The sequence below is a fragment of the Equus przewalskii genome, chromosome 21 (assembly GCF_037783145.1).
Source record: "Equus przewalskii isolate Varuska chromosome 21, EquPr2, whole genome shotgun sequence".
Lineage (NCBI taxonomy): Eukaryota > Metazoa > Chordata > Mammalia > Perissodactyla > Equidae > Equus > Equus przewalskii.
The window spans coordinates 31,281,753-31,307,848 of NC_091851.1; the positions used below are offsets into that span (position 1 = coordinate 31,281,753).

At 44.6% G+C, this 26,096-nt stretch overlaps 1 long non-coding RNA gene across 1 annotated transcript; it reads left to right on the top strand.

Annotated features, from left to right (window-relative positions):
- The first annotated feature begins 13,506 nt into the window (after positions 1 to 13,506).
- Positions 13,507 to 24,942, top strand: LOC139078226 (uncharacterized). Its single transcript, XR_011531100.1, has 4 exons — positions 13,507 to 15,708; positions 16,812 to 18,763; positions 24,320 to 24,384; positions 24,684 to 24,942. It is a non-coding gene; the product is annotated as an uncharacterized lncRNA (long non-coding RNA).
- Positions 24,943 to 26,096: the final 1,154 nt, after the last annotated feature.

Below are 26,096 nucleotides of genomic sequence, written 5' to 3' on the forward strand. Positions count from 1 at the left end.
AAAAGGAGCCATGTGGAGAATAATTTCCTCACTAATGTGAGTAACACCACCCCATAGACAGCAGAAGCAGCTATCACTGAGGATGTGGTGTCAGCATGTTTGGTATTACAAGAAATATATTTGGTCTCCATCCCCGGTTCCTGGCGCATAACTCCTAAAACCCTTCTCATTTCCTAAGTGATAGTGATGCGGGGTCGTGAGCCGAGGAGTCGAAAGAAAGATTTCTTGGACTCTCAAGATCTGGCAGTAGTGCTCTTTTATTTAGAGAATAGAATAGCATGGGGACAGGGCCCATGGGCAGGCAGGGCCGCTGCTGCTGCCCCCGCTGGCATGGGGACAGGACCCACGGGCAGGCAGAGCTGGTGCGTGGGGACAGGATCCACGGGCAGTCAGAGCTCCTGCTGCTGCCCCGAGTTGAGGGTTAGGGCTAAATTTAAGGCATAGGTATGTGAGTCATCTCTTTACGAAGACAAAGGAAAGAACATGAAAAAAAGTTAAAATGGTATCAGTGCAGGTGGGGTCTGGTCGTTGGGTGATCCCATGACTTTTAGACAAGAATCAAATCGGATTAAGTAAAGGTCAGAAGCCACCACCCTAAATCAGTTACATGAGATTGCCAGACAGCAACCAACTTAAGTTCTTGCCTTCCCCATTAAGAGTTTCTAGGGATAAGGTCATCTCTCTTCTTCTTCCTGGTACAGAGAGGGAGGCACCTTTTACAGATAGAGATTTACCTTACAAATGTAAATGTGTCCCAACAAGGGCAAGTTCCATTCCCCAGAGCCTCCTTTCCTGTCCCAGTTTATCAAAAGCAATCAGCCCAAAACAATCCCGATGCCAAAGAGTCATACCTTGGGGTGGCCAATTTCAGGTCCCTACAAGCTCATCCCCCCCTTCCTTCACAAATGCAAATGTCTCTCAAAAGGGCAAGCAAAATTCCAGTCCTCGGAGCCTGCTTCTCATCTGTAGTTTTAAAAGTAACCAGCCTAAAATCCTCATCAATAGGAGGATCTTTTGTTATTCATAACAAGCCCTTTCCAACACACATGAGTTTAGGCTAATAAGGTGACTTAGGGTGGGACCCCTACACAGCCTCAGGACGGGGCAGGTCACGAGAAAGACCAAGTGATTACAGGATTGGAATTTTGAGCCCCACTCACACATCTAAGGAAAGTTGGGAGCTCAGATTAAGTTCTATAAAAATTCTTGGGCCGGCCTGGTGGCACAGCAGCTAAGTTTGCAGGTTCCTCTTTGGTGGCCTGGGGTTCACTGGTTTGGATCCCGGGAGCGGACATGGCACCGTTTGGCAAGCCATGCTGTGGCAGGCGTCTCATGTATAAAGTAGAGGAAGATGAGCATGGATGTTAGCTCAGGGCCAGTCTTCCTCAGAAAAAAGAGGAAGATTGGCAGCAGATGTTAGCTCAGGGCTAATCTTCCTCAAAAAAAAAAGGGGCCCAGCCCTGTGGCTGAGTGGTTAAGTTCTCGCGCTGCGCTTCCCGCGGCCCAGGGTTTCCGCTGGTTTGGATCCTGGGCACGGACATGGCACCACATGTTGAGGCAGCGTCCCACATGGCACAACTAGAAGGCCCTACAACTAAAAATACACAACTATGTACTGGGGGGATTTGGGGAGAAAAAAGCAGGAAAAGAAAAAAAAGAAGATTGGCAACAGTTGTTAGCTCTGGTGCTAATCTTTAAAAAAAAAAAATTCTTGAACAAGGAGATTTGATGAGCTTCTGGGTTGGTGAACACGTCCACACGGCGGAAGGGTGGTGCACCCTGGATCCACGGGAACAGAAGCTCCTGAGTTCGGGACCCTTCCGGACTTTGCCCTATGTACCTCCTCATCTGTCTGTGCATCTGTCTCCTTTGCAATATTCTTTAAAATAAAGTGGTAAATGTAAGTAAATGTTTCCCTGAGCTTTGTGAGCTGTTCTAACAAATAACGGAACCCAAGGAGAAGGTCGTAGGAACATCCAATTTATAGCCAATCAAAAGCACGGGTGACAACCTGGACTTAACTAGTGGTGTGTGAAGGGGCAATCATGTGGGACTGAGCCCTGAACCTGTGGGATCTGATGCTCTGTCTTGGTCGATAGTCTCAGAATTGAGTTCAATTGTAGGACGCCCAGTCAGCGTCCACTGAGAACTGAAGAATTGCTTGGCGGTGTTGGAGAACATTCCAGAGCACACTTATCAGGGCAGCAGCTATTCTTCCAGGCCCTTTTGTCATTTTCCCACCCTTCTCAGGTATCTTGGCTTCTCAGGATGACTGCAGGGTGCCCACAATCAGAAGAAAAGTTGAGCTCTGTCACGCAAAATAACCAATAACCATTCTATAGATAAGAGAAATAGGGTGAGTTTTACTTGAGCCAGAGTGAGGATTATAACCCAAGAAGGCTTTAGAAAGCGTTCTAGAGAAGCTTGGTTTTCAGTACAGTCTTATGTCTTTTTAGAACAAAGAACGTACATTAAACACACCCAGGATACATTTTCATCAAAGTTTCAAAGTGGTATTCAGTTGCAAATTAGCAGGTCAACACGACCCTGATGTCGAGAGAGGGGACTAATCTGGGCGTTACCAACAGGGCTGGGAGAGGAAGTATGCATTCTTACCTTAAGAGAGAGCATTCTTTTTTCCCCCCTGCTTTTTCTCTCCAAATCCCCCCAGTACACAGTTGTATACTTTAGTGTGGGCCCTTCTAGTTGTGGCATGTGGGATACTGCCTCAGCATGGCCTGATGAGTGGTGCCATGTCCGTGCCCAGGATCCGAACTGGTGAAACCCTGGGCCATCACAGTGGAATGGGTGAACTTAACCACTTGGCCTCAGGGCTGGCCCCAGAAGAGAGTGTGGGGACCTGAAATAGGCCACCCCAAGATATGTCTCTTTGGCATCGGGATTGTTTGAGGCTGATTGCTTTTGATAAACTGGGACAGGGAAGGAGGCTCTGAGGAATGGAACTTGCCCTTTGTTGGGACACATTTACATTTGCAAGGTAAATCTCTATCTATAAAAGGTGCCTCCCTCTCTGTACCAGGAAGAAGAAGAGAGATGACCTTCTCTCTAGAAACTCTTAATCAATGCCAAAGGCAAGGACTTAAATCTGCATTTTATTGTGCTTGTCTGGTAACCTCCTGCAACTAACTTCCCTCCCCTTCCCAACGTTGGCATTTCTTTAAGGATTAAGCATCTTTCCTTAGGCCGCTAGGAACTGATTGCTGCGCTCACCTGTGACCGCCCAGCTCCAGACAATAGACTTGCCTCCTGCTACGCCCACCGAGACAGCAGACCACTACCTGCTGTGCCCATCAAGCGCTGTGCTGACAGGACAATCTTGTGACTATTGTGGGAGGGACATTTCAATCATATGTGAAATATCCTGTTTGGGGGTATATAACCACTCTGTGCACCCCACTTCTTCGGTGCCCTTTCTTCCTTCGGGAAGAAAGGCCCCGGGCCATGGTTCCTCATAAAGCTTTGTTTAATTTTCTCTTGCTATTCTGTCTCATGTGAATTTAATTCGTTCTCCAGCCAGACGAACCCACATTGGATAGAGGAAAAGTCTTCCTCCCTACAAGAGCATTCTTTACTTTGATGGTTAAGCAGATGTACAATGTAAGTGTGATAGGCCATAAGTCTGGCTTTTCGGTTCAAGCCAAATCAGTTTTGAACCCGAATAGTTACCCCATATACCTCAATATGTGAAAATCTCTTGTCAGCACTCACACCAAGTCCTGGGATCTGCCCCTCAGAAATTGCAGGGGGATTGCTCAGCTCCCCTTCTAGATGGGGCGGCTGGGGCTATCTCTGAGACAATGCCCCTACCCCAGGTCACCGAGCCCTGGCTGCACAGGTCGCAGCTGCACTGTCCTCCTTCAGAACCTGCCCCATCCGACTTTGGTTCGCTGGATGCAACAGGCAAGATAGCATCCTGTTTCAGACACAGGAGAGCTCTCCTGTTTGTGCCTATCTGGTTCACACTGGAAGCAAGGCAGCCGGTGTTGTTGTTAATCAAGTCCTGGCCTTTTAGGGGGCCCTCTGACTGGGGATGAAAAATCTGCTATTTTCCCCACTCCAGGAACTCAGCCTCAGGCATTGGAGTCGTACATACATCGACTCCTGGAGTCTGAGCAGGGACTGAACTCTGCTGTCCTGGGCTGTTCCTCGATAGCACCCAACGTTGCCTCCCCCGGAATTAACTCTCCTAATAGGAGAATGGGGTGGGTGAGATGCACCTGGATCGTGGCCATCAATGCTTTTCCAGTAGACTTAGCTTGTTCCAGCTGAGCCTGATTCTCTTTCCCCAGTTCAACAGTTCCTTCCTCTGCTCCTCATTGGAAAAGGGTACAGTGGTCTGAACACACGCACACAGAATTCCTCTCTACTTGCCACATATCTGAACACTGTGCCAGGCAGCCGGCCAGCTTACGGAGCCTCTGAAAACTAAAGGCTGCTGCATTCTCAGGAGGCCCTGCACACTTTTTGCGGTTTTTGATGCTCCTCCCTCAGGTACTCATCCACATTCTACCATCTCTCCGTTGTAGGGTAATGACTTTGAAAACACGTGCATTTGTTTCCACCTCCTCCCCAAAGCCTCAAAATGATAGTAGAGAAATTACAACCCCAAAAAGCAAGTACACACAAGGACAAAGCAAATTGGAGAGAATACAGGATCATATGACAGATGTCAAGAAAATTTTGGAAGCTGGAAAGTCAGTGGTAACTGATTTAGAAGAGCAGAGAAAGCTGAAATTTAACCCTAAAAAGGGAGGTGGTGCACAAGAAGAAGCAGGAAGTGACTTCCTTGTTGCAGGACTCCAATTGGAATACCCTGAAGATGGGGTTGAGGGGTGGGGCTGAAAATAGCAGGTGCATCTTGGCTGTTTGAGGAGCAATGAGACTTACAGATCTTCATTCCCACCCCACACAACCAGATGACTACCCTCCCCCCGCAGTGGAAGAAGACGGAAAGTTCAAACTAAGAGGCTCTGGACTCGGAGACACCAGGCACAGTTGAGAATTGGGAACTATACTGCAAATGGCATTCATTGAAAGTCAATCTGTGACTGGTATACGTCCCACTCACTTTCCCTGCTCAGTAGCCAGAATGATGGTAGATAAGCTTACACCCTTTGGGAGGAAGAATGGAAGATTCCTATTTGGGGAAACTGACTAGGCCAAGAGAAAAGACCTACTAACATTTGGTGTTTCCTCAATGAAACAGCTGGGTCCCCACCTGAAGACCCTACTGTGAAGCCCACCTGTGGATGAGCCCCACCCATGCACCCAGGACTCTAATCAGTATTTTTGTGCCTTTACTCTTAGGTCAGAGCAGAGAGCTAAGTACCCCTTGACATCAGAGGGGAGCTTCTAACATGAAAGACAAACACAAAAATCCACCAGCCATCCTAGGAGGAAACAGAGAATGCAGAAAGCAGAAGAAAATTGCAAGAAAATCCTAAACTTTGTATGTATGAAAACTACAAAAACAGAACAGCAAGCTATAAAAAGGAACATCTAGAGAATAAGAGCTTTTAAAAATTCAAAATACAATAGCAGAAATCAAGAAATTTCAATAGATGAATTAGAGTATAATTTGAGAAATTCTCTGAGACAGCAAAAGAAAAATACAAAGAAACAGAAAACAGGAGAGAAGAGGTAAGAAAATTCAAGGCTCAGACCAGAAGATCTAACAACTGACTACGATGTTTCAGAGAGAAGACAGAAGATGAAGGAAAGAAATGATCACACAAGTAGACATGATTGAAAAAAAAGGAAATAATGTTCATCATTGAGGGAATAGATAAATAGATCATAGTATCTTTCATAATAAAACAGTATGTATGCTGCAATGAAAAGTTAATGAACTAAGCTATGTGCATACATGACTGTTAGGAACAATGTTGAATGAAATGCAAGCCACAGAAGAATGCCATTTCTGTGTGTGACACCATTTCTATGATGTTTAGAAGCAAGCAGAAGTAGACAAGGTATGGTTTAGCAACATATGCACGTGTAGTAAAACCAGAAAAGCAAGTGAATTAGAAAAAAAGTCATGAGAGTGGTTGCGCAGGTGGTGGAGGGTGAGGGCACGGGGACAGCATGGGAAGGCGGGGAATGGGATCAGAAAAAAGCATATACCTAAGTGAAGGTATTGGTAAGAACCTGTTTCCTAAGTTGGGCGGTGGGTTCATAGGTGTTTGTTTTACTACTATGTCTTATAACTCATATTCTTTTATATATGGCAAATGTTCCTCTCTTTCTCTTAGGCACACACACACATACAGAAATAGTATAAAAAAATTTTCCTGAACTGGAGATGTGGTTTCCAGATCAGTAGGGCCTAGAAATCCAATGCAGTGAGGGGGGAAAACTACAGCAAAGCACATCTTTATGAAATTTGAGAACATCAGAGACAAAAAGAATATCATAGAAGCAGTACGAGAGGAAAAATAGCTCACACACAAAACACTGAGAATCAGAAAACAGTTGGTCCTCCCATTGGCAAGACTGCCAGTAGAAGACAAGATGCCTTTTAGATTCTTTTTTTTTTTTTTGAGGAAGATTAGTCCTGAGCTAACTACTGCCAGTTCTCTCTTTTTTGCTGAGGAAGCCTGGCCCTGAGCTAACATCCATGCCCATCTTCCTCTACTTTATATCTGGGATGCCAACCACAGCATGGCATGTCAAGTGGTGCCATGTCCGCACCTGGGATCCGAACTGGTGAACCCCGGGCCGCCGAGAAGCAGAACATGCAAACTTAACCACCGTGCCACCCGGCCGGCCCCGCCTTCTAGATTCTGAAGGGATGAGATTCCTATCTAGAATCCTAGACCCATCCAAGTAGCAAATGAGAGAGCAAAATTAAGATAAACTCAGACAAGTTGGGCCTCAAAAGTTTCATCTTCTGTGCATCCCTTCTCAAAATGAGAGAATGTACTCCATCAAAATGAGCCAGTAAATCAAGAAAGAGGAAACCATGGAAACCAGGACACAGGGATTCCAACACAGAGGAGAGACAAAAGGAATATGACGGGTGTTAGTTGAGAGAAATCCCCCCAAAACAGCAGGGAGCAGGCATAGAGCACAATCCAGTCTGGAGCAAGAGAACGAGAGAACTCCAGGAGAGTTTTCTCCATGAAAAACACGCATCTGATCAGTTGTCTAATATTTAAGAGAACTGAGAGGAGATTTACAGTTCTGTGCAACAGTTTCAGGAGGAATTACTGACTGGCACATAGAAAACTAAACTAAATGAGCAAACAGAAAGAGTCCATTTATTTACTCCAGGGAAAATAAAAGTTTGTACAGGAAAGGATATGTAACTGAAATATACTATGTGGCTCATTAGTATATAATGTTTACATAATTCTGATAATTCTGAATATTGACTGAACCCAAAATGATGATATAACCATATAAGGATAATGAAGGCAGTGGAAGTGTGTGGGTAAGAATGTGTGGAATTTAAGAGAATTGAATCTGTATTTTCTGTAGTTATAAGTAAATGCTTAATTTCTAAAATGAAAAGAACCAAACAAAGTAGCAGAACAGGGAACACTCTTCAACTCAATTTGTGAGGCTATCTAACCCTGAACCCAAACCAGACAAGGACAGCAGAAGATAGGAATTTACAGCCAGTTTCACTCATATGCATCGATGTGAACGTTTTAATTAAAATGTTAGCAAGCTGAATGCAGCAGAGCCAAGATGGTCTCATCTCAGTAAAGCAGAGTTGGTCCAGCTTAAGAAAAAATACTAATATAAATCATCACAGTCATAGATTAAAGGGAAAATCTACATGAGTATCTGGATAGGCACAGAAAAAGCATTTGATAAATTTCAGCATTCATTTCTGTTAAAAATAATCTTAGCCAACTAGGAGAAGAAGGGAATTTCTTTAACTTGATGAAAACTATCTACCAATAATTTACAGCAAATAGAGTACTTACGTGGTGAAGTATTAGAAACATTCTCTTTGAAATCAGGAAGGGTGTTTCTAACCCTTTCTATTCCATCTTGTATTTGGAGAGTCTGGCCAACGCAGTAAGACAAGAAAAAGAAATAAATGATATAAAGATTGTAAAGGGAGTAAAAAACCCTATCTTGTTCTAAGGAAACAAGACTCCAGCCTAGAATTTTAGAGCCACCAAACTTGCTAATGAGAGAGCTGAATTAAGATAAGTTCAGACAAGACAGATCTCAAAAAATTTATCTTACACACATTCTGCGTTAGTTTCCTACTGCTGCTGTAACAAATTATCACAAACTTAGTGGCTGAAAACAATGCAAATTTATTCTGTATAGTTCTGGAGGTCCAAAATTAGTCTTATGGGGCTAAAATCAAGGTGTTGGTGGGGCTGTATTCCTTCTAGAGGCTCTAGGAAAGAGTCTGTTTTCTTATCTTTTTCAGCTCCTTTTTTTTTTTTTTTTTTTTTTGCTGAGGAAGATTCACCCTAAGCTAATATCTGTTGCCAATCTTCCTCTTTTTGTATGTGAGCCACTGCCACAGCATGGCCACTGACAGATGAGTGGTGTAGGTTCACGCCCGGGAACTGGGCCTGGGCCGCCAAAGTGGAGTGCACCGAACTTAACCACTAGGCCACTGGGGCTGGCCCAGTCTTTTCCAGCTACTAAAGGCCACCTGCCTTTGGTTTGTGGTTCCTTCTTCCATCATCAAGCACATCACTCCAAACTTTGTTTCCATCATCACATCATCTTTCTCTGCTACTGTCATCACATAGGCTTCATTGTCTATGATACTTCTGTCTCCTTCTTCTTCTTCTTTTTTTCTTTTGGTGAGGAAGATTGGCCTTAAGCTAACATCTGTTGCCAACCTTCCTCTTTTTTTTTGACTTGAGGAAGATTGTCCCTGACAATCCATGCCAGTCTTCCTCTATTTTGTATATCGGACGCTGCCATAGCATGGCTTGATGAGCGGTGTGTAGGTCCACACCCAGGATCCCAGCCCGTGAACCCTGGGCCGCCGAAGTGGAGCACACAAACTTAACCACTACACCAGTGGGCCGGCCCTTCTGTCTGCCTCTTAAAAGGACCCTTGTGATTATGTTGGGTCACCTGGATAATCCAGGAAACTCTCCCCATCTCAAGACCCTCGGTTTAGTCACACCTACAAAGTCCATTTTGTCACGTAAAGTAACATACTCACAGGTTTTGCAGATTGGGATGTGGACATCTTTGGCTAAGGGCATTATTCAGTCCACTGCATATCAATTCCGTGCAATCATTCACTGGCTATATGGTTGTCTGTTAGAAAAGCCAAGATAATTTACAAACAGATTATGTGAAATAATATGAGAGTTTAGCAAGATGAGTCAATTGTTTTCATGTAATTCAGATATGAAGATTTGGAAAATACAATTTTAAAAAAGATGTTATTTACAACTAAGAAAGAAATTATAAAGTACCTTTCAATAAACCTAACAAAAGACGTTTAAAACCTTTACGAAGAATTATTTAAAAAAGAGACAAATCTGGGCTGGCCCGGTGGTGCAGTGGTTAAGTTCACACATTCCATTTTGGCGGCCTGGGGTTCACCAGTTTGGATCCTGGGTGTGGACCTAGCACCACTCATCAAGCCATGCTGTGGTAGGCATCCCATATATAAAGTAGAGGAAGATGGGCATGGATGTTAGCTCAGTGCCAGTCTTCCTCAGCAAAAAGAGGAGGATTGGCAGCAGATGTTAGCTCAGGGCTAATCTTCCACAAAAAAAAAAAAAAAGAAAAAGAGACGCATCTTTATCAAAGATGACAAATAAATAGAAAAACAAATTAAGAACATGGACAGAAAAACTTAATATCATAATGATGTCGATTCTCCATAGGAATATATAGATTTTATTGCAATTCCAATCAGAATTCTGACATGTTTTTTTGGGAACTTGACAAGCTGATTCCAAAATGTAAATGTACAAGAACAGCTAAGACATACATGAAAAAACAGAGGATGGCGGACTCACCCCAGCACGTGACTAGACTTATTACAGAGTATGGGAATTAAGACAGCGTGGCATTGGAACAGGGACAGATAACCACATCACTCGAACAGAGTGCACATTCCCAGGAACGCACCCATAGATGGACATCTGATATACATAACAGAGTGGCATTGTAGGTCAGTGGAGAAAGGACAGGTTTTTCAAAAAATAGTGACGAGTAATTGGTTATTAATTTGGAAAAAGTAAAATAAAATGGAAACTCTTTCTCAGACCAAATACAAAAATCCAAGTGGAATTCAAGAACTTAGTAAGAAAACTTTTAGAAGAAAATATGAGAGCATGTCTTATGATCTTTCATTAAAGATTTTTTTTTCGAGGAACATTAGCCCTGAGCTAACATCTGCTGCCTATCCTCCTCTTTTTGCTGAGGAAGACTGGCCGTGAGCTAACATCCGTGACCTTCTTCCTCTACTTTATATGTGGGATGTCTGCCACAGCATGGCTTGTCAAGCGGTGCCACGTCCGCACCCAGAATCCAACCCGCGAACCCCAGGCTGCAGAAGAGGAATGTGTGAACTTAACCACTGCGCCACCGGGCCGGCCCTTCAAAAACCTATTTTTAAGGAAAAAAAAGTTTCAGAAAGTATTGTACCATTTTTATAAAACTTACAAACATGAAAAAACAATATATATTTGGGAATATAGACATAGCTAGTAAAAGTATAAAAAGACGTATAGGGGAATAATAAACACAAATAAAAACCAAACATGGTTTCATTCTGGCAGGGGAAATGAAATCAGGGAGAGTTACACAGGGCTTCAAGTATAAATGTAATGCTTTATTTCTTAAGGTGGATGATGGATATTCATTATTATTTGTGCCTTAGAATGAAATATGTCACTTGAGTAGCCTTGTATGCTTATTATTCAGAAACATGGAAGGCAAGGAAAGAGGGATTGGGAGTGGGGGGTAAAGGACGGTGCACAGGACTCTTGCTTTTTAAAGATTTTATTTTTTCCTTTTTCTCCCCAAAGCCCCCCGGTACGTAGTTGTATATTCTTCGTTGTGTGTCCTTCTAGTTGTGGCATGTGGGACGCTGCCTCAGTGTGGTTTGATGAGCAGTGCCATGTCCGCGCCCAGGATTCGAACCAACGAAACACTGGGCTGCCTGCAGCGGAGCGCGCGGACTTAACCACTCGGCCATGGGGCCAGCCCCAGGACTCTTGCTTTTTAAAACCTTGTACTCCTAGTTGACCCTTTAAACTATAGACAATTAAGACTTGAATAAAAGTCAGTATTATAAAAATAATGAATGTTTGAGCCAGGGAGTAAGATGTGACATGCTCCTGGAAGATCTGTTTTTAGATGCTGTATCTCAGCGCTATTCAAAATATGGTCCTTAGACAGGTGTGAGTTGGTGACTGGGTCTGCTATGAAGTAAATATAGAATTAAGCCTAAGTGTTTGGGGACTTTCATGGCAATTTTAGAGTGATTTTATGTATGTTGAATCTAATACAAAATAGGGCTTATATTTTATAATTCATTATAATTTCATTTTTTCTGGAAATGCATTATTTTACAAAAGTACTGGTGGGTAATGAATTGAAAACAAACAAACAAATTGGTCCTTTCTTTTCTATAATGCGTAGGTTTTCTTGATCATTGGAAATCTTGTGCTCTACTCCTAAAATACTAATGTCCAGGGTGGGATTCCAGAATTGTTTTGTTTGGTTCCAGGTATTTGCCTTGCATATAAAGATGTGGCTATTCTCTGCACGCGTTTTCCCCAGAGACACATGTAAATGTAGCTGTAGCTTCCCGTTGGTAAACAGCAAGTCTTTAAATTTAGAATCAGGTGGCCAGGTTGATACATAGAAGGGTGAGAAATTAGATTGCTTTCAAAGCAATACGGTTCCCAGTTAACTATTAACTCACCAGTTCGCTGCTTTCCTTAATTATATTAAATATCACGTGGTATGTGAAAACACTATAGATATGGTTTAAGGTATTTCACAGCCTTTTTCCATGACAAATGGTCCTAATGCTATAGAGGAATGAAAGATACAAATTAATAAAACATTATCATTGAAAGAATAAAACCAAAGCAAATCTCCCCTCCGGTACTTGGCAGCGCAGTTCCTGGGATTCTGCCTCTAAGATGCGGCACAGGAGGGGCCTCTGATATGTCCAAACATACCTGTTTTGGATCTCCTTTTTCCCGCAAGAAAAGACTTTTTAAAAATTATTGTTTTGAAGGCAGATTAGTTACTGATTTCCAGGGTCCTCTTAACACCTGCCACTTCTCAAGGGAATTTTTTGGGTATAATCTTTTAATCTTTGTGGAAGCCTAACAAAACATTGCCTCTGCCTGGCTTTCCATCAGAAACACCCAATCTTTCCACTATAATGCTTTTTAAAGGACTTTATCATTTACTCTCTGGGTTCATTTAACACTTTTAACTTATACCAACTTAGCATCTTTGCTGTGTTTTCTTGCTATTTTCATTTCATTCTTTATATGTTGCTTAACATTTCTGTTTGAGTCTTTACAGTACCTTCTACCTTACCAATGTACCATTCTAGAATATTCTCCTAACATTTTGCTTTGTTCTACATTTCATTCTCAGGCTCTAACAGGACAAACCTGAGATAGCAGGGTGAGGTGAAATGCAACAAAGCCCTTTCAAAGCCTGTACGCCCTCTAGAAGTGTGTTCTGCAGTCTTGTTCTTCTATTTTTTTTTCCCAGCCTCCTTCTCCTGAGTGCTGTCCCAATCCACTGAGCTTAGGGCTTACCGGAAGTCTGAGACTTTGATTCTAGAGGCTCCAAACTGTGAAGGTGGGTGATGTATTTTTCCCCTTCCAGGAGCACCTGGCAAACCCAAAGCAGACAACTGTATTAATCGATGGCTTGGGGTTGTTACACAGGACATGAGGCAGGACAGGATTCTTAGGATTTCGGCTGCGTGGGGGAAGAAATGAAACTAGGAGGGGGTTGATAGCAAGAAAGGAGAGGATTTCAGTTTCCGAGGCGATGCAGTCATCGGTGAAGACGAGGCGGCGGAGTGAGAACAAGTAGTGGAAAAGGTCCCAAACATGAGGCGACCCAGTAATTGATTAATGGCTTATTCAGCAAAGCTTTAAAGCAACTCGACGGGTTCAGTTTGGCTGCTGTAGAAAGCAAGGTATAAGACGTCCTATATAGCTTGCAAGTTAACTCGAAGTCATGGAGAGCCATAACAAATTTAAACATATGCAAATATGCAGTCAGCACTGTTTGGGCAACAGAGACTACTCAGGAACTGAGGAGGCCAGTGCACAAGCAGCATGCAGGGACAGGGAAGAGTTACTAAACATCCCTCCTCAGAACCCCTCCTCGCCGCAGCTCCGGCAAAGGAAAAGCAGCAGAACAGCTGACTGCGCAGGTCACGTGGCAAGCCCCGAGCCCAGCTCTAATTGGCTGCAAAAGCTCGCTGCCTCCCCAGACTCTGTTTCCCAGAAGTCTTCCTGGAAACTACATTTCCCAGATTGCCTTGCGGCTCCCAGTTCCCCCTGGCTGATTAGAATGGGGGCGGTGCCAGACTTGCTCAACATCCGTAGGGACTTTGAAAGGCTGATGAAGAAGGCGTTCGGAGTGAGAAACCTTCTGGATCAAAACATCTCGCACTCTGGAGGCGGGGAAAGCGAACCGCGGCTTGGCCCCCCGCCCCGCCCCCACCCCCCCGCGCAGAGCCCTCTGGGAACTGTAGTAACATGGAGGTCTCTTGGCCCTGCCGGCGCTCGCGTCTCCCCGGGGCCCTGGGGGTGAGGCAAGACCCAGTGGGGAAGAGGAGAGGCTGGGCGGGCCTTGCACACTGGCTCGTCTCCCTCACCGAGTGGCACTCTGGGGGGATCTACTCACCTACCTTTCGGTTATCCCATGCTGGAATTTGCCTTCTTCCCTGTAGTCCTGAGAATTCGCCGTTTAGATTTCTATTAGTTGATTTTTGGAGAGAGCTGCTGATTGATGGGGAAACTATTTTAAAAGAAACAAATGACAACGGCCCTAAATAATCTCTCCAGTCCTCATGCTCATCGGACATTTTAAGAGGGTACAAAGAACCATGGCGCTGCCCACATGGGGGATCCATTTTATGTCAGGACTGCCATGGGGCCCTAACTTTCGCCCTCAGGGAGCGACAGCTGTTCTTGCCGGTGTTCTCAAGGGATGAGCCACCACGACCCTCGGCCCCAGCCCTAGCCTTGTCGTTTCTGCTTTGGAGGGCATTCGTCCTGCCCAGCTGCAGGGGTGTTGTCCTCATTTTACCTGGATGGTGGTGGATAAAGAGTTGTTGACCTGCCCGGGCTGTATAGCTAGTAGTGTAGTCAGAACTCAGTGCAATCAGAACTGACTCCGATTCTTGTCTCAAACCTGCCCGTCCACTTCGTGTGGTGGTAGGCTCCTTATCTCAGTTTTGCTGCTAGTGTTACTTAACCTAAGCTGTGGTCATCCCAGTTATTCTAACAGTTCCATCCATCCAGTATTTATTGAGAGTGTGCTAAGTACCCAGCATTGTGCCGGATGCTGGGGACACTGTGTTGAATGGGGCAGACGTGACCCACCCTCACGGAGTTTACAATCTAATGGGGAAGATAGACATTGACTGCATAAAACAAATAAGAATAAAATTTCAAATTGTGGTAAATAGAAAAAAGAAACAGGATGCTACAAGAGAGAATAATGGAGGGAGCCATACATTAGATGGGGAGATTAGCGAAAGGAAGAAATGCTTGATCTGAGACGGGAAAGCTGAGAGAAAGGAAGCTCTGGAACAGCCAAGAAAGAGTGATCCAGACAGAGAAAACAGAAAGTGCAAAGGCACTCAGGTGGAAAAGAACTTAGTATTTTGTTATTCAAGGAACTGAGAAGTCCTTTGTAACCAGAGCCTAGTGAGATAGGGAGAGAGCAGAGCAAATTGAAGCTGGCCCTCTTTTCTCCAGTCTTGTCTCTTCTAAGCCATCCCACACTGGTATTGACCTTAAACTTACAGACAGCCGGTTATTTCTGTAGCAAAAATGGGTTTATTCAGAAAGAGCAAAGAATTATAATTTGGGGATGTGCATGCAATAGTGGAACCATAGGCAAATCCAAAAAGACAAGGAAGGGGCTTGCTTTTTTTTTTTTAAGATTGACCCTGAGCTAACATCTGCTGCCAGTCCTCCTCCTTTTTTTGCCGAGGAAGACTGGCCCTGAGCTAACATCTGTGCCCATCTTCTGCTACTTTATATGTGGGACGCCTGCCACAGCATGGCTTGCCAAGCGGTGCATAGGTCTGCATTCAGGATCCAGGCTGGTGAACCCTGGGCTGCTGAAGCAAAACGTGTGAACTTAGCTGCTGTGCCACGTGCCGGCCCGGCAAACTTCTATTCACCCTTCCTGTCTTGGCCGCGATGTCACCTCCTCTGTGCACTTTCCTCTGTGCACTCTCAATTAACGTCTGGTCCCCTGGCTATATAATTTTCAGTTTGCCTGCTGATCTCTCCCACAAGACAGTGAGCTCCTCCTCTCACTCACTTGTTTTCTATCTCTGCATGATGCAGAACATGAGGCCAGGCAGTTGGTGTTTTCTCATTAAATATCCATTGGAAGAATGAGTGGAACAGCTCGCCATCACTAGCCTCCGTCTGGTACCTGATGAGAGGATGACCCCTGGCTCCTATCCGTGGCAGAGTGGAGATTGGCATCCAAAATGGCAAGAAGAGCTGAGTAAGAAATCTGCACTTACTATGAGCCAGGCACTGTCTCATTTAATCTTCTGACAATCATAGGTCTTAGTTGTTTTTGCTGGCAAGAAAGTCGGTGCCCAAAGGCTTGCCTGAAGATCACCCAACTAGTAATGGGGAACCTGGGATAGGAACCTAGGTCTTTCTGACCTCAAAAGTTGAGACACCTAATACTCTCTGCTCTCCTGGCCCCTGTTCTGGAAGCTTTTACCAGCACAGAGGCCTGAAAAGTCTAAGGAACTGATCCCCAAGTGCCCTCTCTCTCTCAAGTGGGTCATCTTTACTTCTGAGGATCTCAGATCTGGAAGAGCCATTGGACTGGGGCTCTGCCCCTTCCAGAAACCAGTGACTTCTATCAGTCTCTGCTTATATCAGTCTTTGAAGGGCCTGGAAGAACTGGTAAGGCTCAGGGAAGCAGAACATCCAGGAAAGGGCACTCTTGGCCAGTGCTGTCTGATAGAACTCTCTGCGATGATGAAAATGTCCTATATCTGCACCGTCCAATGTGCTAATGTCTTGAATTCTTGCTTAGACAGTAGCTCCAGCCCCTGGAGTGGTCCCTGACTCCAAGCTGTTTCTGATTCTTTCTTTTTTTTTTTTTGAGGAAGATTAGCCCTGAGCTAACATCTGCTGCCGATCCCCCTCTTTTTGCTGAGGAAGACTGGCCCTGAGCTAACATTCGTGCCCATCTTCCTCTACTTTTATATGTGGGACGCCTAGCACAGAATGGCTTGCCAAGCTGTGCCATGTCCGCACCTGGGATCCGAACCGGTGAACCCTGGGCTGCTGAAGCAGAACGTTTGAACTTAACCGCTGCGCCACCAGGCTGGCTCCACCAGGCTGTTTCTAAGACAGCTCAGCCTGAGACTATAGACCCCTGGGCCAGGTCTTCAAAGGCCCTCCTTACTAGAGTTTGAGCTGTGTGCAAGAACACACATCAGGGTATAGACAGAAAGAATGTATATGGCTCTTGAGTATGGCCAGTACATTGCTGATCTTGCCACCCCAGTGTCGTGCCCTGAGCCTGGCCCAGAGCAGGTGCTAGGTTAACACAGTGGCTGAATGAACCTACCTTCTCTTCCCCAGGCTGGGCTCCTTTGGCTATTGCAGTTGGCTTCCAGAATCCATCCCGATCATTGTGGATTAATGGCTTTTGCAGTCCAGTGAAGGTTAATGAAACCAGTGCTTCATAATCAATTCCTCCATCCTGATTTTGAGGGGTGTGCCAAGGGGCAGCTACAAACCAGTGAGTAATAATTACTTGGAAACATGCTGAATTCAGCATTTTATGTGACGATCTGATTTTTATTTTGCAACCCAGTGTGTAAAGTGAAAGCCCAGATGAGCATCTGCTGCATGTGATTAGAGGCAGTGCAGTTCTGGGGAAAGAGGGCTGGTCTTGGAGTCCCCCTGGACCCGTGACCTTGGACGAGGTGCTCAGTGCCTCTGGGCTCCAGTTTTCTCTTGAGTAAAATGAGAGCATTAGACTCTAAGCTTCTTCCTATGCTTAATGTAAATACTTAAAAAATGGCTGGTTGCATCTGAAGTCAACCCACCTTAAGTGCCTTTCAAGTGATGATTTGCTTGAATATGGTCTGTTTTCATTGTTTAGCTTTTCTAACACCTTTCACTTAACCCTTCCACTGCCGGTGCCTTCCACATTTGCAAGGTCTTCACCCTTCTTTTTGACTGCTTCTTTGGGTTCCAGTAATTTATGTTGGATTCCAGTCATTGAATCACCTGCCCCTTTGCTCTGCCCGGAGTCTCTTTACTCCCCAGCAGTCTCAATGCCCTGGCAAAGCATAGAGAGAGGTCCTGGTCTCCCGTCTCTTCCAACCCCACAATCCTCACTTCCCTGCAAAAACAAGTCTGAAAAATCAGGCAGGTTTCTCTTCTGGAGATTATCACTCTCACCACTAGATGGCACTGTATGTAAGTCATCAGTGCAGACAAAAACTTTAATTTTATTAAGTATTTATACTCCCCTTCAATCCACAAAAACTTTGAAGGGAATTATAAAAGTACAAAATATACAAAAAGGTAAAGCGAAAAGCTGAGGGAATTGGAGAAAATAGAGGACGAATGGAAGAAAGAATTCCAGGATGCCATCAGCCCAAGGAGATGGATGCCAGCAGAGGCTCACACGATTGGCTTCAAGCTTCCAAACAGCCCAAGTAAAGACGGAGATGTGAGTGGTAACGAAATTCCAGGTTTTTTAAATGAGAAAAACAAAGTAGTTAGTTATTCAGAAGCACAACTTCTCCTGACCCTGAGACCAGAGAGAGATTTTTTCCTGTGGGTCCTTGGAGAGAGGACATTGACGGAAGAGTGAAACAAACACCAGGAAGGTCATTGGAGCTGTTTCTATGATATCCTTCTATGCAGGCCTATGGCATGATGCTAAAGTGCAGTTGAGGAAAGGCAGTTCTGTGGGGCTCGAACACTGGGTTTCCAGGACATAGTAAATTCACTGCTGTGTGCCTTGTATTTTCAAACAGAGAAATCTGCACACACCCTTTCTTCCCCTGGGTTTGGGTGGAGTTTGGGGAGAGGGAGCTCTCCATGGAGCCTGTGGTAACCAGTCCCCTAGATGGCCCCCAATGACCCCCACCTCCTGGTTTTCATACCTTTGTAGAGTCCCCTCCCACACTGTACCAGGGGCTGGTCTGTGTGACCAGCAGAGTACAGGAGAAGTGGTGGCATGTCAGTTCTGAGATTAGATTATAAAAGCCATCATAGCTTCTCGCTTGGTACCTCTGTCTCTGTCTTGTCTCTCTCTTTCTGTCAAATCATTTGCTCTGGGCGAAGCCAGCTGCCATGTCATGAGGAGTCCTATGGAGAGACTCATGAAGCAAAGAGCTGAGGCCTCTTGGCAGCAGCCAGCATCAACTGGCTAGTCATGTGTGTGAGCCACTTTGGAAGGAGATGCTCCAGCCCCGGTCAAGCCTTCAGATGACTGCAGCCCCAACTGACACCTTGACTGAGACTTTATGAGAGACCCTGGGCCAGACCATCCAGCAAAGTCAGTCCTTACCTCGGTGAGATAATAAATAAATTTATTTTAAGCTGTAAGTTTTGGAGGTAACTTGTTACAACAGCAATAGATAACTAACACAGAGGCCAATGGAAACCCAAGGTCACGTCAGGGATAATTTTACATGGGTTAGTCAACTTGGTTTCAGAGACCAAGAACATATTTCAGAAGCAATGTATGGGTTTTCAATCTGATAGATGATTTAAGTGGCTGCCGATTCAGGCTGTGTCCCTGGAAAGACAGAGGTAGAGGGGCTCTCATAAAATGTCTGCAAATGAGATTTCTCTGTAGAAGGACGAAGGCAAGGACCTCAACTGTCTTGTTCACTGTAGCACCCTCAGTGCCTAGTACAGGGCCTGGCACGTAGTAGGATTTCTACAAATCTTTCTTGAATGAATGAATGAATGAATGGTGAGCTATAACCTTGAGTGAGCCATTCAATTGTCTGGGTGGCCATCATTCATTAAACTCCTGCCATGTGCAAGTACATAATGTTGGGTAAGTTCCGTGGAAATTTTGTGTCATGTACAGGTTATGTCTACCTTTTGCCCCCATTGTGCCTTCTCTCCCTCTGGAAGAGAGGGAAAACTGTTCTCATGGGAGTAGTGTTCTTAGGTCATCATGACAAGTAATTTCTGGTCACCATTTTTCCAATATGAACATCAGAGGTGCTCAGGACATTGGGTTTATTTTGTGTAATTTTTTCTCAGGGCCTGCCCTGCTTCTTTTTTTTCTTTCTTTCTTTTTGTTGAAAAATGACTTGAAATGGCTGATGCTAAGTAACAACAGTTCAATTGCCTGGCGATGACAACTATTTAGAGTCTATTTTCTCCTTTTCATACTGATTTTGGTGCCAATTTTAACCAGATTTTACTGTAATGGAAATATTCTGGGGGTAAAGGAAAATCAAACAGAGTGATTTGCCTCAGACCCTGTGTTCACCCCACCGCCCGATCTGTAAGCACTCCTTCCTCCATGGCTGGCTCTGGACTACCTCCTCCTCCACCTCCATTATCATCACACCGCTACTATTTGTTGAGTGCTTACTACATGCCCATCCCTGAGTTATGTAGGTGTTATATCTGCCATTGAATCTGTGCTAGAGACTGAATTGCCTTGCCAATTTTGTTAGGCAGGCCCTTCGAGATGCAGGCACCAAGATGGGATTAAAGGGTCGGCCCCATAGCCAAGTGGTTAAGTCCGCGCACTCTGCTTTGGCGGCCCAGGGTTTCACCAGTTTGAATCCTGGGCGTGGACATGGTACGGCTCATCAGGCCACGCTGAGGTGGCGTCCCACATGACACAACTAGAAGGACCCACAACTAAAATATACAACTATGTACTGGGGGGCTTTGGGAGAAAAAGGGAAAAAAAAGATAGGATTGATGTGTGCAAGCATTTTACTAGGGGAAATGCTCCTATGACAGGAAATAGGGAGAGAGCTAGAGAAGGGAGGGAGCTAGAGGAGGCCAGGAGGGCCATCAGACCCCAAGTGAAGGAGAGAGGAAGACAAGCTTGGGAGCAAGGGTCCCCCATGGCCCTGCATTTTCAGGAAGATTCAGTCTAACGAAGTCTCACAGAAAGGTTTGGCAAAGCCGTCGGGGAGTCCTTGAGCCAAAGTCAGCCGACAAAGGAGTCCCTTCTCTCTCAGGACTGACTTTGTACCCCAGCACACTCAGTCATTGGTGGGTGGGCCCATGGGAGGCTTGGCCAGTGGATTTCAAAGCACGGCAGCTGGGGGCCTCAGCTCCCTGCAGTAGAAAGTCTGCAGAAGCACATTTTTGTGCTGCCACATCAATATTTATTCTCCTTTCTTTTTAAATAACAGAACCTGATTTATTTGGGGTGGCAAAGACCTGATGCTGAATTAAAAGATTTTAGTTCCCAGCCTTTCCTGCGACTAGGTGTGGCTCTATGAGTAAGTTCTGGTCATGCGATATAATCAGAAGTGTTACGAGGACCTACCGGAAATGGTCCTTAACGGGATTTGACTGAGCTGGGACGTGAATCCCTTCTTCCCTTTCCTCTGCCAGGACCATAGACAAAATGGCTGCAGCCTCAGCAGCCATTTTATGCCAAGAGGCAATATGTTAATAATGAAAGGGTAGAAGGATATCAAAAGTCTTTGTCCCTAATGATAAGAGACCTCATACCAGCTCTGGATTGCCTGGCTCCATACTTTAACCTGAGAGAAAAATAAACCCTTTTGTTTAAGCCATTGTTCCTTTGTCTTTATTATAAGCAGGTAAATCTAATCCTAATTGGTACACTACCAGTCTTCACAATGGCTCTCCCAGGCAGGCATATTTATACCCATCTTACAGATGAGGAAAATGGAGCTTAGAATGATTAAGTGTTAGAACTAAATTAGAGCCCAGGGAAGTGCTAAGGATACTTCCAGCGGTGAATCACAGAACAGTGTTTCTCAATCTTCTCTGAAGATAAGGATTGCCTGGAGAACTTGCTAAATACACAGATCGCCAGGTCTCTCCCCTGGAAATCCTCATTCAGTAGGTCTGGGTTAAGGCCGAGGAGCTTCTTTCTCTCAAACAAGCAGTCCAGCCTACTTTATCAGACTCAGTGAAGAGTATGAATCCCAGTGTGGATGAAAACCAACCACAGGCAGCTCAAACGGTCAGGAGAGAAATATTTCACTTAAGAAGACTTCTGTGAGTGGAGGGATCATTTGCGGAGCTTGATGGATGTACAGATTCCGGGCTCCAGTTTCATAGATTTGGAGTCAGAACTCTTTTGTGGGACCTGGGGATCTGCGTTTTTCCAATGCTCCCCAGGTGGTCCTGAAGCCTGTGATTCAGAGTCCAGTTTGAGGGACCCCGGCTTCACGGTTAGGAGCACCAGTGCTGGAGCAGGAGCAACCTGGGTTTGAATCCTGATACTGCCATTTATTGGCGGGACGACATGTAGCAGCTAATTAAGCTCTCTGTGTCTCAAGTTTCATCATTTTCAAGTTGCAGAAAATAATAAGGCCTACCTCACAGAATTGTTGTGAGGATTAAATGAGATAATTTATGTAAAGCTCTCAGCTTTGCATAAATAAGCTCTCAGTAAATGGTGGCTACTGTTATTATCATGCCCCATGCATACATTTTGCAAACAGTATGGGCATGGACTTCTATTACGATGGATAATTTATACAAACCCCCAGGGAACCAGGATTCAGTGGAGGCTGGTATGGGAAGCTGGGCCTTACCCTTTCTCTCTCCAGCTACTTCTGGCCTTGAGAGTGAGTGACCTGCCTGTGCACGCAGAAGTTGAGTAAAGATCTTCCAGGACATGCTCCTAAGTTCCCCCAGCTGCCACCTCCCCTCTCTCCCTCTTCCTTTCCAAGAATCATCTACACTCAGTGACTCTGTTTCCTTCTCATTCCCTCCTCGACACATTGCAATCTGGATTCTGCTGTTACTGCTTTACTGAAGAGACTCTGAGCGAGGTCACCGTGGCTTCCGTGTTGCCACGTGCATGGATGTTTTAAAGTCCTCGTCTCATTTGAGCCCTCTGCAGCATTTCACGCTGCAGTCTACTCATTCCTTCTTGGAACTTTGTTCTCTTGGCTTCGAGACTCCACTGCTCTGTTTCTCCTAATTCTGTGACCACTTCCTCTAGCCTCTGCTGAACTCTCCCTCTGTCCTTGTCTTACACAGCTCTGTTCTCTGCCCTTTTAATTCCTCATTGGCCTCTAATTCCTTTTCACCCTTCCTTTTCTCTGATCAGAGGCCACTATCATTTAACTCTTCTAATTTCCAGGTGAATCTTCTGCCTTCTTAGGATATCCTGGTCTAATGCAACCTTTTCCTTCCTTCCTCCTTGGCATGGCTTAAATAAGGCCCAAGCAGTGTGCTCCAAAATCTCCTTCACACATCTTCCCGGGAGGCCTACCAACACCCAGGAAAACAGGAGCTGGGTTTCCTGCAGATCAGGCCCCAGGGTGACCCTGAGATGCCCTTCGTTGTTCCAAGTTATATTGATATCGGAGAGAGAGTGTCTCTGCACGGTGAGTGTATCCATCCATCCCCTTAGCTCAGACTCTAAAGCCTTGTCTCAGGTTGTTGCTCCGCTGACAACCTGTGCCTTTCAGAGGAGCTGGGGCCATTCCTACTTCTGCCACTGACTTGGGACCTTGTTTTTAACTTTCTTGTTTCAGTTTTCTTATCAATGAAATGCAAGAGTTGGACTAGTTCTCTCTGAGGTCACTTCCAGCCACTGGCACCAGCATGATCAGCTTTTTCATCAATTGCACAACCCTTGATTCTGCTCCTGGGAATTTCTCCTGTGGAAATACTCTCCCAAGCGCATAAAGATATGTGCACAGAAGAATCCTCATTTGTAGGAATCTAAGTGCCCATCAAGAGGGGATTGGTTAAATAACTTGTGGTGTACATACTCTATGATGGCTGCTCAAAGTAGACAGTCTGCTGTTTGTTACTGGTCTGCTAGGAGATAAGGAGCTTGAGCCAGAATGTAAATCAATGACTTTATCAAGAAAGTCTTACTGGAAAAAAAAATGTCTATTTCAGTGGAAGTAATAGTGTGTGGAGAGTCGTAGTTGATTTGCATTCTGGTGCAAGGTCTGCCTTATCTTTTCTCAGACCCAAATACACAGTTCCTGGACTAGCAGTGATACACAGCTGACACTTTGAGTAGCACGGCTAAAGCTTCACAAAAATGAGGTAACTCTACATGTGGAGATGTAGAAAGATGCCTGAGATACATTGTTAAAAGAAAAAAGTATGCTACGCAACAGTATGGTGTTTTCAAAAACAGAGATCTGTATAAAAACAGATATATAAGCACAAAGATATGCTGATAGATGCTTAAAACATCTCTGGAACAAGTCCTAAGTAGTTAATGGTGGTTACTGCTGGGGAGCACAGCTGGGAATCTGGGGTGAGAAACCTCTTTTTTGTTGCATATCCAGCCTGCTATTCAGTGGGTCCTCTCCTGTACAGTGGCTGGAATTAGTTCTTTTTTTTGAGGAAGATTAAGATAAGCCCTGAGCACAGGGCAGGCCTGGTGGCACAGTGGTTAAGTGTGCACATTCTGCTTTGGCAGCCCAGGGTTTGCCGGTTCAGATCCCGAGTGTGGACATGGCACCACTTGGCAAGCCATGCTGTGGTAGGCGTCTCACATATAAAGTGGAGGAAGACAGGTATGGATGTTAGTTCAGGGCCAATCTTCCTCAGCAAAAAGAGGAGGATTGGCAGCAGATGTTAGCTCAGGGCTAATCTTCTTCAAAAAAGAAAAAAAAAAGCGAAGCGGAACGTGTGAATTTAACCACTGCGCCACCAGGCTGGCCCCTTGAAACTGGTTCTGTTGGTCTGTGCCCTTCTTGCAACAGTTAAATATTTTGAATGTCACTCCTGGTATACACTTTTACTGATTGAACTTTTTTTTTTTTACAACAGGCATGTATCACTTTCATATTTAAAAACAAACTAGTTACAGAGAGAATATTGATGCTTCTAGAGCCTCTATTTGCTGTATAACAAGCCTCCTCTTTTCATTTTTCATGAACATCTCTTCCTTCTATTCTTTCAACTAGGTCTGTGAACAAGGCGGTTCTCTCTGTCCTGTGCCTGGAGCTCATCTCCTGCAAATGCGTTCCCAGTAAGTCATTTTGGTTCACAGCCTAGTGTTGAAGAAGGCCCAGGGGCCAGAGAGCTGATTACGGTTCTAGTTGACAATTATTCAGTTTTCACACTGCTCCTGGAATCCTGACTTCCTCCCTGTTTGACTTGGAGAGTTAGAAGATCTGATTTGATTGAAGTGGTATAGGCTGTGATTATCATAAGGATTGGCATATTGAATTGAATTGAGAAGTACTGGACAACAAATGTAAATTATTTTCTTCTGTTCTTTACTCCTCCACAACTGCGTATTTACTGTTTACGGCTGACCCTCTGCAGAAAAGTGGAACGCTTAGCCTAATGCCTTTGAAATGGGAACTGTTGCGAGATCTAAGTGGCCTCTTCAAACTCAAGATGCAAACACACTGTGCTGTTGGAGGCTGCGTGGAGCTGAGACTATGTCCATGGAGTCTCATGATTTTTGATTCAAATGCTCTAGGCCTACCTACTACGGCTCTTAATGAAAGTTTTAAAAAATTTTTGTTTAAAGATGTATTTAGTCTTATTTCTGTGTAATAAAGCATTTGGCTGGCCTTTGTCCCTGGCTCCTGGGAGATAACCTCTAAATCCTTGAAATTTCCTGAATGATAGTGTGTTTGTTATTCATGGTGAGCTCAGACTGGGGACTGGCCCTGCCAGAAAGACCGCTGGTGTGATTAGAGGGTTGGGGCTTTGAGCCATGTGGTATCAGCTCGACCTCTAGGGAGATGAGGGGTGTGGCCAATGATTCAACCAACCATGGCTATGTAACGAACCCCCAGTAAAACTCTGGACAGCGAAGCTTGGGTGAACTCCTCTGGCTGGCAATACTCTGCGTATTGTCCCACATCAGAGTGCTGAGAGGGTAACGTGTCCTAACTCCAGGGGAGGGGACAAGGGAAGTGTTGCATTTGGGACCCACCCAGACTTCTCCCTGTGTGTTTCTCCCTTTAGCTGGTTCTGATTATCCTTTTGCCACAAAAAACTCTAATTGTAAGTCTAGCACTTTCCTGCGTTCTGTGAGTTGTTCTAGTGAATTCCCAAATCTGAGGGGGTAGTGGGAACTCCTGAATTTGTAGCCAACTGGTTAGACATGAGGGTGCCCTGAGGACCCCCAAACTTGAAGCTGGTGTCTCAAGTGAAGGTAGTCTCGTTGAGGGCTGTACCCTTAACTTGTGAGATTTGGCCCAACTCTGGGTAGTTGGTCTCGGAAGTCATTACAATTTCCCCAATTATTTTAAGACATTTAAAACAGAGAAAATTTACAAGAGTAGTACAATGAATACTTATATAATCTTCATTTAGAGTCTCCAGTTTGTTAACATATTCCAATATTTGCTTTATTTCTCTCTTTCTACGTATATTAGAAATTTTTTCCCCTAAGCAGTTGGAAGTTCTAGACATAGCATCCCTAAATATTTCAGCATATACTTCCCAAGAACAGGATCTCCTCCCACATAATCCCAATGTCATTATCACACCCAAGATTGACATAATAAATATTGATATTTGATATTGATACAAGAAATATTGATGCAGTAAATATTCCCTAATATACCATATTTGAGTTTTCCCTATTGTCCCCAAAATATCCTTTATAATCTTATTCCTTTTAACTTATCATATAACCAAGGATCACACATTACATTTGATTGTCATGTTTTCCTCATCTCCTTTAATTTAGATTCCAGAACTCTCCCCTTGATTTATTTT